Below are 13,464 nucleotides of genomic sequence, written 5' to 3'. Positions count from 1 at the left end.
TTTTCTCCACCTCCAATTTCCTCTCTTTTCCCAATGTCTTCATCTTGTTATAATCTGCCTCCAATCTCTCCTCTATTCACAAACCCTTCTTAATGATTTTCTCCAGCTCCAATCGCCTCTCTATTCCCAATGTCTTCTTCTTGTTATATGCTGTCTCGAATCTCTCTATTCACAACCTCTTCTTAGTGATTTTCTCTACCTCTAATCTCCTCTTTATTCCCAATGTCTTCTTCTTGTTACACTCTGCAAACAATCTCTCCCCTATTCACAACCTCTTCTTAGTGATTTTCTCCACCTCCATTCTCCTCTTTAGTCCCAATGTTTTCTTCTTGTTATACTCTGCTTGGAATATCTCCTCTATTCACAACCTCTTCTTAGTGATTTTCTCCACCTCCATTCTCATCTTTAGTCCCAATGTCTTCTTCTTTTATACTCTACCTCCAATCTCTCCTCTATTCACAAATTTTTCTTAGTGATTTTCTCCACCTCCAATCTCCTCTCTATTACCAATGACTTCTTCTTGTTATACACGGCCTCCAATCTCTCCTCTATTCACAACCTCTTCTTAATGATTTTCTCCATCTCCAACCTCCTCTCTTTTCCAACTGTTTTCTTTTTGTTATACTTTGCATCCAATCTGTCATCTATTCACAAACTACTCTTAGTGATTTTCTTCACCTCCAATCTCATCTCTATTACTAATGTCTTCTTCATGTTATGCTCTGCCTCCAATCTCTCCTCTATTCGCAACCTCTTCTTGGTGATTTTCTCCACTTCCAATCTCCTCTTTATTCCCAATGTCTTCTTCTTGTTATGCTCTGCCTCCAATCTCTCCACTATCAACATCCTCTTCTTAGTGATTTTGTCCACCTCCAATCTCCACTCTATTACCAATGTGTTCTTCATGGTATGCTCTGCCTCCATTCTCTCCTCTATTCACAACCTCCTCTTAGTGATTTTCTCCACCTCCAATCTCCTCTCTATTCCCAATGTCTTCTTCTCGTTATACTCTGCCTCGAATCTCTCCTCTATTCAGAACCTCTTCTTAGTGATTTTCCCCACCTCCAATCTCCTCTCTATTCCCAATGCCTTCTTCTTGTTATACTCTGCTTCCAATATCTCCTCTATTCACAACCTCTTCTTCGTGATTTTCTCCACCTCCATTCTCCTCTTTAGTCCCAATGCCTTCTTCTTGTTATAATCTGCCTCCAATCTCTCCTCTATTCACAACCTCCTCTTAGTGTTTTTCTCCACCTCCAATCTCCTCTCTATTACCAATGTCTTCTTCTTGTTATAATCTGCCTCCAATCTCTCCTCTATTCACAACCTCCTCTTAGTGATTTTCTCCACCTCCAATCTCCTCTCTAATACCAATGTCTTCATCTTGTTAAACTCTGCCTCCAAATCGCTCCTCTATTCACAAACTCTTGTTAATGATTTTCTCCACCTCCAATTTCCTCTCTATTCCTAATGTCTTCTTCTTGTTATACTCTGCCTCCATTCTCTCTTCTATTCACAACCTCTTCTTAATGATTTTCTACACCACCAATCTCCTCTCTTTTCCCAATGTCTTATTCTTCTTATACTCTGCCTCCAATCTCTCCTCTATTCACAAACTCTTCCTAGTGATTTTCTCCACCTCCAATCTCCTCTCTATTCCCAATGTCTTCTTCTTGTCATGCTCTGCCTCCAATATCTCCTCTATCAACATCCTCTTCTTAGTGATTTTGTCCACCTCCAATCTCCACTCTATTACCAATGTGTTCTTCATGGTATGCTCTGCCTCCATTCACTCCTCTATTCACAACCTCCTCTTAGTGATTTTCTCCACCTCCAATCTCCTCTCTATTCCCAATGTCTTCTTCTTGTTATAATCTGCCTCCAATCTCTCCTCTATTCACAACCTCCTCTTAGTGATTTTCTCCACCTCCAATCTCCTCACCATTACCAATGTCTTCTTCTTGTTATAATCTGCCTCCATTCTCTCTTCTATTCACAACCTCTTTTTAATGATTTTCTTCACCTCCAATTTCCTCTATTTTCCCAATGTCTTCATCTTGTTATGTTCTGCCTCCAATCGATCCTATATTCACAACATATTCTTAGTTATTTTCTCCACCTCCAATCTCCTCTCTATTACCAAAGCCTTCTTCTTGTAATACTCTGCCTCCAATCTCTCCTCTATTCACATCCTCTTCTTAGTGATTTTTTCCACCTCCAATCTGCTCTCTATTACCAATGTCGTCTTCTTGTTATGCTCTGCCTCCATTCTCTCCTCTATTCGCAACCTCCTCCTAGTGATTTTCTCCACCTCCAATCTCCTCTCTATTACCAATGTCTTCTTCTTGTTATAATCTTCCTCCAATTTCTCCTCTATTCACAACCTCCTCTTAGTGATTTTCTCCACCTCCAATATCCTCTCTATTACCAATGGCTTCTTCTTGTTATGCTCTGCCTCCATTCTCTCCTCTATTCACAACCTCCTCTTAGTGATTTGCTCCACCTCCAATCTCCTATCTATTACCAATGTCTTCATCTTGTTATACTCTGCCTCCAATCTCTCCTCTATTCACAAATTCTTGTTAATGATTTTCTCCACCTCCAATCTCCTATTACTAATGTCTTGTTCTTGTTATACTCTGCCTCCATTCTCTCTTCTATTCACACCCTCTTCTTAATGATTTTCTCCACCTCCAATTTCCTCTCTTTTCCCAATGTCTTCATCTTGTTATAATCTGCCTCCAATCTCTCCTCTATTCACAAACCCTTCTTAATGATTTTCTCCAGCTCCAATCGCCTCTCTATTCCCAATGTCTTCTTCTTGTTATATGCTGTCTCGAATCTCTCTATTCACAACCTCTTCTTAGTGATTTTCTCTACCTCTAATCTCCTCTTTATTCCCAATGTCTTCTTCTTGTTACACTCTGCAAACAATCTCTCCCCTATTCACAACCTCTTCTTAGTGATTTTCTCCACCTCCATTCTCCTCTTTAGTCCCAATGTTTTCTTCTTGTTATACTCTGCTTGGAATATCTCCTCTATTCACAACCTCTTCTTAGTGATTTTCTCCACCTCCATTCTCATCTTTAGTCCCAATGTCTTCTTCTTTTATACTCTACCTCCAATCTCTCCTCTATTCACAAATTTTTCTTAGTGATTTTCTCCACCTCCAATCTCCTCTCTATTACCAATGACTTCTTCTTGTTATACACGGCCTCCAATCTCTCCTCTATTCACAACCTCTTCTTAATGATTTTCTCCATCTCCAACCTCCTCTCTTTTCCAACTGTTTTCTTTTTGTTATACTTTGCATCCAATCTGTCATCTATTCACAAACTACTCTTAGTGATTTTCTTCACCTCCAATCTCATCTCTATTACTAATGTCTTCTTCATGTTATGCTCTGCCTCCAATCTCTCCTCTATTCGCAACCTCTTCTTGGTGATTTTCTCCACTTCCAATCTCCTCTTTATTCCCAATGTCTTCTTCTTGTTATGCTCTGCCTCCAATCTCTCCACTATCAACATCCTCTTCTTAGTGATTTTGTCCACCTCCAATCTCCACTCTATTACCAATGTGTTCTTCATGGTATGCTCTGCCTCCATTCTCTCCTCTATTCACAACCTCCTCTTAGTGATTTTCTCCACCTCCAATCTCCTCTCTATTCCCAATGTCTTCTTCTCGTTATACTCTGCCTCGAATCTCTCCTCTATTCAGAACCTCTTCTTAGTGATTTTCCCCACCTCCAATCTCCTCTCTATTCCCAATGCCTTCTTCTTGTTATACTCTGCTTCCAATATCTCCTCTATTCACAACCTCTTCTTCGTGATTTTCTCCACCTCCATTCTCCTCTTTAGTCCCAATGCCTTCTTCTTGTTATAATCTGCCTCCAATCTCTCCTCTATTCACAACCTCCTCTTAGTGTTTTTCTCCACCTCCAATCTCCTCTCTATTACCAATGTCTTCTTCTTGTTATAATCTGCCTCCAATCTCTCCTCTATTCACAACCTCCTCTTAGTGATTTTCTCCACCTCCAATCTCCTCTCTAATACCAATGTCTTCATCTTGTTAAACTCTGCCTCCAAATCGCTCCTCTATTCACAAACTCTTGTTAATGATTTTCTCCACCTCCAATTTCCTCTCTATTCCTAATGTCTTCTTCTTGTTATACTCTGCCTCCATTCTCTCTTCTATTCACAACCTCTTCTTAATGATTTTCTACACCACCAATCTCCTCTCTTTTCCCAATGTCTTCTTCTTGTTATACTCTGCCTCCATTCTCTCCTCTATTCACAACCTCCTCTTAGTGATTTTCTCCACCTCCAATCTCCTCTATTCCCAATGTCTTCTTCTCGTTATACTCTGCCTCAAATCTCTCCTCTATTCAGAACCTCTTCTTAGTGATTTTCTGCACCTCCAATCTCCTCTCTATTCCCAATGATTCTTCTTGTTATACTCTGCCTCCATTCTCTCTTCTATTCACAACCTCTTCTTAATGATTTTCTACACCTCCAATCTCTACTCTTTTCCCAATGTCTTCTTCTGGTTATATGCTGCCTCCAATCTCTCCTCTATTCACAACCTCGTCTTAGTGATTTTTTCCACCTCCAATCTCCTCTATATTCCCAAAGTCTTCTTCTTGTTATACTCTGTTTCCAATATCTCCTCTATTCACAACCTCTTCTTAGTGATTTTCTCCACCTCCATTCTCCTCTTTATTCCCAATGTCTTCTTCTTGCTATACTCTGCCTCCAATCTCTCCTCTATTCACAACCTATTCTTAGTGATTTTCTCCACCTCCAATGTCCTCTCTATTACCAGTGTCTTCTTCTTGTTATACGCTGCCTCCAATCTCTCCTCTATTCACAACCTATTCTTAGTGATTTTCTCTCCCTCCAATCTCCTCTCTATTACCAATGTCTTTTTCTTGTTACACTCTGCAAACAATCTCTCCCCTATTCACAACCTCTTCTTAGTGATTTTCTCCACCTCCAATCTCATCTCTATTACCAATGTTCTTCTTCTTGTTATAATCTGCCTCCAATCCCTCCTCTATTCACATCCTCTTCTTAGTAATTTTCTCCACCTCCAATCTCCTCTCTATTGCCAATGTCTTCTTCTTGTTATGCTCTGCCTCCATTCTCTCCTCTATTCACAACCTCCTCTTAGTGATTTTCTCCACCTCCAATCTCCTCTCTATTCCCAATGTCTTCTTCTTGTTATAATCTGCCTCCAATCTCTCCTCTATTCCCAACCTTTTCTTAGTGATTTTCTCCAACTCCAATCTCCTCTCTATTCCCAATGTTTTCTTCTTGTTATAATCTGCCTCCAATCTGTCCTCTATTCACAACCTATTATTAGTGATTTTCTCCACCTCCAATCTCCTCTCTATTACCAATGTCTTCTTCTTGTTTTGTTCTGCCTCCAATCTCTCCTCTATTCACATCCTCTTCTTAGTGATTTTCTCCACCTCCAATCTCCTCTCTATTACCAATGTCTTCTTCTTGTTATGCTCTGCCTCCATTCTCTCCTCTATTCACAACCTCCTCTTAGTGATTTTCTCCACCTCCAATCTCATCTCTATTCCCAATGTCTTCTTCTTGTTATAATCTGCCTCCAATCCCTCCTCTATTCACAACCTCCTCTTAGTGATTTTCTCCACCTCCAATCTCCTCTCCATTACCAATGTCTTCTTCTTGTTATACTCTGCCTCCATTCTCTCTTCTATTCACAACCTCTTTTTAATGATTTTCTTCACCTCCAATTTCCTCTATTTTCCCAATGTCTTCATCTTGTTATGTTCTGCCTCCAATCAATCCTATATTCACAACCTATTCTTAGTTATTTGCTCCACCTCCAATCTCGTCTCTATTACCAAAGTCTTTTTCTTGTTATACTCTGCCTCCAATCTCTCCTCTATTCACATCCTCTTCTTAGTGATTTTTTCCACCTCCAATCTGCTCTCTATTACCAATGTCTTCTTCTTGTTATGCTCTGCCTCCATTCTCTCCTCTATTCGCAACCTCCTCTTAGAGATTTTCTCCACCTCCAATCTCCTCTCTATTACCAATGTCTTCTTCTTGTTATAATCTGCCTCCAATCTCTCCTCTATTCACAACCTCCTCTTAGTGATTTTCTCCACCTCCAATATCCTCTCTATTTCCAATGTCTTCTTCTTGTTATGCTCTGCCTCCATTCTCTCCTCTATTCACAACCTCCTCTTAGTGATTTGCTCCACCTCCAATCTCCTATCTATTACCAATGTCTTCATCTTGTTATACTCTGCCTCCAATCTCTCCTCTATTCAAAAACTCTTCTTAGTGATTTTCTCCACCTCCATTCTCGTCTCTATTCCCAATGTCTTCTACTTGTATTACCTTGCTTCCAATATCTCCTTTATTCACAAACTTTTCTTATTGATTTTCACCACCTCCAATCTTCTCTCTATGCCCAATATATCCTTTTGTTATATGCTGTCTCCAATCTCTCCTCTATTCACAACCTCTTCTTAGTGATTTTCTCCACCTCTAATCTCCTCTTTATTCCCAATGTCTTCTTCTTGTTACACTCTGCAAACAATCTCTCCCCTATTCACAACCTCTTCTTAGTGATTTTCGCCACCTCCATTCTCCTCTTTAGTCCCAATGTTTTCTTCTTGTTATACTCTGCTTGGAATATCTCCTCTATTCACAACCTCTTCTTAGTGATTTTCTCCACCTCCATTCTCATCTTTAGTCCCAATATCTTCTTCTTTTATACTCTACCTCCAATCTCTCCTCTATTCACAAATTCTTCTTAGTGATTTTCTCCACCTCCAATCTCCTCTCTATTACCAATGTCTTCTTCTTGTTATACACGGCCTCCAATCTCTACTCTATTCACAACCTCTTCTTAATGATTTTCTCCATCTCCAATCTCCCCTCTTTTCCAACTGTTTTCTTTTTGTTATACTTTGCCTCCAATCTGTCATCTATTCACAAACTACTCTTAGTGATTTTCTTCACCTCCAATCTCATCTCTATTACTAATGTCTTCTTCATGTTATGCTCTGCCTCCAATCTCTCCTCTATTCGCAACCTCTTCTTGGTGATTTTCTCCACCTCCAATCTTCTCTTTATTCCCAATGTCTTCTTCTTGTTATGCTCTGCCTCCAATCTCTCCACTATCAACATCCTCTTCTTAGTGATTTTGTCCACCTCCAATCTCCACTCTATTACCAATGTGTTCTTCATGGTATGCTCTGCCTCCATTCTCTCCTCTATTCACAACCTCCTCTTAGTGATTTTCTCCACCTCCAATCTCCTCTCTATTCCCAATGTCTTCTTCTCATTATACTCTGCCTCGAATCTCTCCTCTATTCAGAACCTCTTCTTAATGATTTTCTACACCTCCAATCTCCTCTCTTTTCTCAATGTCTTCTTCTTGTTATACTCTGCTTCCAATATCTCCTCTATTCACAACCTCTTCTTAGTGATTTTCTCCACCTCCATTCTCCTCGTTAGTCCCAATGCCTTCTTCTTGCTATACTCTGCCTCCAATCTCTCCTCTATTCACATCCTCTTCTTAGTGATTTTTTCCACCTCCAATCTCCTCTCTATTACCAATGTCTTCTTCTTGTTATGCTCTGCCTCCATTTTCTCCTCTATTCACAACCTCCTCTTAGTGATTTTCTCCACCTCCAATCTCCTCTCTATTACCAATGTCTTCGTCTTGTTATAATCTGCCACCAATCTCTCCTCTATTCACAACCTCTCTTAGTGATTTTCTCCACCTCCAATCTCCTCTCTAATACCAATGTCTTCATCTTGTTAAACTCTGCCTCCAAATCGCTCCTCTATTCACAAACTCTTGTTAATGAATTTCTCCAACTCTAATTTCCTCTCTTTTCCCAATGTCTTCGGCTTGTTATACTCTGCCTCAAATCTCTCCTCTATTCACAAACTCTTCTTAATAATTTTCTCCAGCTCCAATCTCCTCTCTATTCCTAATGTCTTCTTCTTGTTATACTCTGCCTCCATTCTCTCTTCTATTCACAACCTCTTCTTAATGATTTTCTACACCACCAATCTCCTCTCTTTTCCCAATGTCTTCTTCTTGTTATACTCTACCTCCAATCTATCCTCTATTCACAAACTCTTCCTAGTGATTTTCTCCACCTCCAATCTCCTCTCTATTCCCAATGTCTTCTTCTTGTTATGCTCTGCCTCCAATATCTCCTCTATCAACATCCTCTTCTTAGTGATTTTGTCCACCTCCAATCTCCTCTCTATTCCCAATGATTCTTCTTGCTATACTCTGCCTCCATTCTCTCTTCTATTCACAACCTCTTCTTAATGATTTTCTACACCTCCAATCTCTACTCTTTTCCCAATGTCTTCTTCTGGTTATATGCTGCCTCCAATATCTCCTCTATTCACAACCTCTTCTTAGTGATTTTTTCCACCTCCATTCTCCTCTTTATTCCCAATGTCTTCTTCTTGCTATACTCTGCCTCCAATCTCTCCTCTATTCACAACATATTCTTAGTGATTTTCTCCACCTCCAATCTCCTCTCTATTACCAATGTCTTCTTCTTGTTATACGCTGCCTCCAATCTCTCCTCTATTCACAACCTATTCTTAGTGATTTTCTCCTCCTCCAATCTCCTCTCTATTACCAATGTCTTTTTCTTGTTACACTCTGCAAACAATCTCTCCCCTATTCACAACCTCTTCTTAGTGATTTTCTCCACCTCCAATCTCATCTCTATTACCAATGTTCTTCTTCTTGTTATAATCTGCCTCCAATCTCTCCTCTATTCACATCCTCTTCTTAGTAATTTTCTCCACCTCCAATCTCCTCTCTATTACCAATGTCTTCTTCTTGTTATGCTCTGCCTCCATTCTCTCCTCTATTCACAACCTCCTCTTAGTGATTTTCTCCACCTCCAATCTCCTCTCTATTCCCAATGTCTTCTTCTTGTTATAATCTGCCTCCAATCTCTCCTCTTTTCCCAACCTTTTCTTAGTGATTTTCTCCAACTCCAATCTCCTCTCTATTGCCAATGTTTTCTTCTTGTTATACTCTGCCTCCAATCTGTCCTCTATTCACAACCTATTATTAGTGATTTTCTCCACCTCCAATCTCCTCTCTATTACCAATGTCTTCTTCTTGTTATGTTCTGCCTCCAATCTCTCCTCTATTCACATCCTCTTCTTAGTGATTTTCTCCACCTCCAATCTCCTCTCTATTACCAATGTCTTCTTCTTGTTATGCTCTGCCTCCATTCTCTCCTCTATTCACAACCTCCTCTTAGTGATTTTCTCCACCTCCAATCTCATCTCTATTCCCAATGTCTTCTTCTTGTTATAATCTGCCTCCAATCTCTCCTCTATTCACAACCTCCTCTTAGTGATTTTCTCCACCTCCAATCTCCTCTCTATTCCCAATGTATTCTTCTTGTTATACTCAGCTTCCAATCTCTCCTCTATTAACAAATTCTTCTTAGTGATTTTCTCCACCTCCAATCTCCTCTGTATTCCCAATGTCTTCTTCTTGTTATACCCTGCCTCCAATCTCTCCTCTATTCACAACCTCTTCTTAATGATTTTCTCCACCTCCAATCTCCTCTCTATTCCCAATGTCTTCTTCTTGTTATACTCTGGCTCCAATCTCTCCTCTATTCACAACCTCTACTTAGTGATTTTCTCCACCTCCAATCTTCTCTCTATTCCCAATGTATTCTTCTTGTTATACTCCGCTTCCAATCTCTCCTCTATTAACAAATTCATTTTAGTGATTTTATCCACCTCCAATATCCTCTCTATTACCAATGTCTTCTTCTTGTTATGCTCTGCCTCCATTCTCTCCTCTATTCACAACCTCCTCTTAGTGATTTGCTCCACCTCAAATCTCCTATCTATTACCAATGTCTTCATCTTGTTATACTCTGCCTCTAATCTCTCCTCTATTCACAACCTTTACTTAGTGATTTTCTCCACCTCCAATCTTCTCTATATGCCCAATATCTCCTTTTGTTATATGCTGCCTCCAATCTCTCCTTTATTCACAACCTCTTCTTAGTGATTTTCTCCAACTCCAATCTCCTCTTTATTCCCAATGTCTTCTTCTTGTTACACTCTGCAAACAATCTCTCCCCTATTCACAACCTCTTCTTAGTGATTTTCTCCACCTCCATTCTCCTCTTTAGTCCCAATGTATTCTTCTTGTTATACTCTGCTTGGAATATCTCCTCTATTCACAACCTCTTCTTAGTGATTTTCTCCACCTCCATTATCCTCTTTAGTCCCAATGTCTTCTTCTTGTTATACTCTGCCTCCAATCTCTCCTCTATTCACAACCTCTTCTTAATGATTTTCTCCATCTCCAATCTCCTCTCTATTCCCAATGTCTTCTTCTTGTTATACTCTGCCTCCATTCTCTCTTCTATTCACAACCTTTTCTTAATGATTTTCTCAACATCCAATTTCCTCTCTTTTCCAACTGTCTTCTTCTTTTTATACTTTGCCTCCAATCTGTCCTCTATTCACAACCTCTTCTTAGGGATTTTCTCCACCTCCATTATCCTCTTTAGTCCCAATGTTTTCTTCTTGTTATACTCTGCTTAGAATATCTCCTCTATTCACAACCTCTTCTTAGTGATTTTCTCCACCTCCATTATCCTCTTTAGTCCCAATGTTTTCTTCTTGTTATACTCTGCCTCCAATCTCTCCTCTATTCACAACCTCTTCTTAATGATTTTCTCCATCTCCAATCCCCTCTCTATTCCCAATGTCTTCTTCTTGTTATACTCTGCCGCCATTCTCTCTTCTATTCACAACCTTTTCTTAATGATTTTCTCCACATCCAATTTCCTCTCTTTTCCAACTGTCTTCTTCTTTTTATACTTTGCCTCCAATCTGTCCTCTATTCACAACCTACGCTTAGTGATTTTCTCCACCTCCAATCTCCTCTCTATTCCCAATGTCTTCTTCTTGTTATGCTCTGCCCCAATCTCTCCTCTATTCACAACCTCCTCTTAGTGATTTTCCCCACTTCCAATCTCCTTTCTATTCCCAATATCTCCTTCTTGTTATACTCTGCCTCCAATCTCTCCTCTATTCACAACCTCTTCTTAGTGATTTTCTCCACCTCCAATGTCCTCTTTGTTCCCAATGTCTTCTTTTGGTTATACTTTGTGTACAATCTCTCCTCTATTCACAAACTCTTCTTAGTGATTTTCTCCACCTCCAATCTCCTCTTTATTTGCAATGTATTCTTCTTGTTATACTCTGCCTCCAATCTCTCCTCTATTCACAACCTCTTCTTAGTGATTTTCTCCACCCCAATCTTCTCTCTATTCCCAATGTATTCTTCTTGTTCCAATCTCTCCTCTATTAACAAATTCTTCTTAGTGATTTTCTCCACCTCCAATCTCCTCTGTATTCCCAATGTCTTCTTCTTTTTATACCCTGCCTCCAATCTATCCTCTATTCAAAACCTCTTCTTAATGATTTTCTCCACCTCCAATCTCCTCTCTATTCCCAATGTCTTCTTCTTGTTATACTCTGCCTCCAATCTCTCCTCTATTCACAACCTCTTCTTAGTGATTTTCTCCACCTCCAATCTTCTCTCTATTCCCAATGTATTCTTCTTGTTATACTCCGCTTCCAATCTCTCCTCTATTAACAAATTCTTCTTAGTGATTTTCTCCACCTCCAATCTCCTCTGTATTCCCAATGTCTTCTTCTTTTTATACCCTGCCTCCAATCTATCCTCTATTCAAAACCTCTTCTTAATGATTTTCTCCACCTCCAATCTCCTCTCTATTCCCAATGTCTCCTTCTTGTTATACTCTGCCTCCAATCTCTCCTCTATTCACAACCTCTTCTTAGTGATTTTTCTCCACCTCCAATTTCCTCTCTTTTCCAACTGTGTTCTTCTTTTTATACTTTGCCTCCAATCTGTCCTCTATTCACAACCTACTCTTAGTGATTTTCTCCACCTCCAATCTCCTCTCTATTACCAATGTCTTCTTCTTGTTATGCTCTGCCCCAATCTCTCCTCTATTCACAACCTCTACTTAGTGATTTTCTCCACCTCCAATCTCCTCTTTATTCCCAATGTCTTCTTCTTGTTATGCTCTGCCCCCAATCTCTCCTCTATTCACAACCTCCTCTTAGTGATTTTCCCCACCTCCAATCTCCTCTATATTCCCAATGTCTTTTTCTCGTTATACTCTGCCTCCAATCTCTCCTCTATTCACAACCTCTTTTTAGTGATTTTCTCCACCTCCAATGTCCTCTTTATTCTCAATGTTTTCTTCTTGTTATACTCTGCCTCCAATCTCTCCTCTATTCACAACCTCTTCTTAGTGATTTTCTCCACCTCCAATTTCCTCTTTATTCTCAATTTATTCTTCTTGTTATACTCTGCCTCCATTCTATCTTCTATTCACAACCTTTTCTTAATGATTTTCTCCACCTCCAATTTCCTCTCTTTTCCAACTGTCTTCTTTTTATACTTTGCCTCCAAGCTCTCCTCTATTCACAACCTCTACTTAGTGATTTTCTCCACCTCCAATCTCCTCTCTATTCCCAATGTCTTTTTCTCGTTACACTCTGCCTCCAATCTGTCCTCTATTCACAACCTCTTCTTAGTGATTTTCTCCACCTCCAATATCCTCTTTATTCCCAATGTCTTCTTCTTGATATACCCTGCCTCCAATCTCTCCTCTATTCACAACCTCTTCTTAATGATTTTCTCCAGCTCCAATCTCCTCTCTATTCCTAATGTCTTCTTCTTGTTATACTCTGCCTCCATTCTCTCTTCTATTCACAACCTCTTCTTAATGATTTTCTACACCACCAATCTCCTCTCTTTTCCCAATGTCTTCTTCTTGTTATACTCTACCTCCAATCTATCCTCTATTCACAAACTCTTCCTAGTGATTTTCTCCACCTCCAATCTCCTCTCTATTCCCAATGTCTTCTTCTTGTTATGCTCTGCCTCCAATATCTCCTCTATCAACATCCTCTTCTTAGTGATTTTGTCCACCTCCAATCTCCTCTCTATTCCCAATGATTCTTCTTGCTATACTCTGCCTCCATTCTCTCTTCTATTCACAACCTCTTCTTAATGATTTTCTACACCTCCAATCTCTACTCTTTTCCCAATGTCTTCTTCTGGTTATATGCTGCCTCCAATATCTCCTCTATTCACAACCTCTTCTTAGTGATTTTTTCCACCTCCATTCTCCTCTTTATTCCCAATGTCTTCTTCTTGCTATACTCTGCCTCCAATCTCTCCTCTATTCACAACCTATTCTTAGTGATTTTCTGCACCTCCAATCTCCTCTCTATTACCAATGTCTTCTTCTTGTTATACGCTGCCTCCAATCTCTCCTCTATTCACAACCTATTCTTAGTGATTTTCTCCTCCTCCAATCTCCTCTCTATTACCAATGTCTTTTTCTTGTTACACTCT

Source organism: Ambystoma mexicanum, chromosome 4p (assembly GCF_040938575.1).
Source record: "Ambystoma mexicanum isolate Mex_15411 chromosome 4p, UKY_AmexF1_1, whole genome shotgun sequence".
Taxonomy (NCBI): domain Eukaryota; kingdom Metazoa; phylum Chordata; class Amphibia; order Caudata; family Ambystomatidae; genus Ambystoma; species Ambystoma mexicanum.
The sequence above is the reverse complement of the archived record's forward strand: the minus strand, read 5'-3'. Positions refer to the sequence as shown.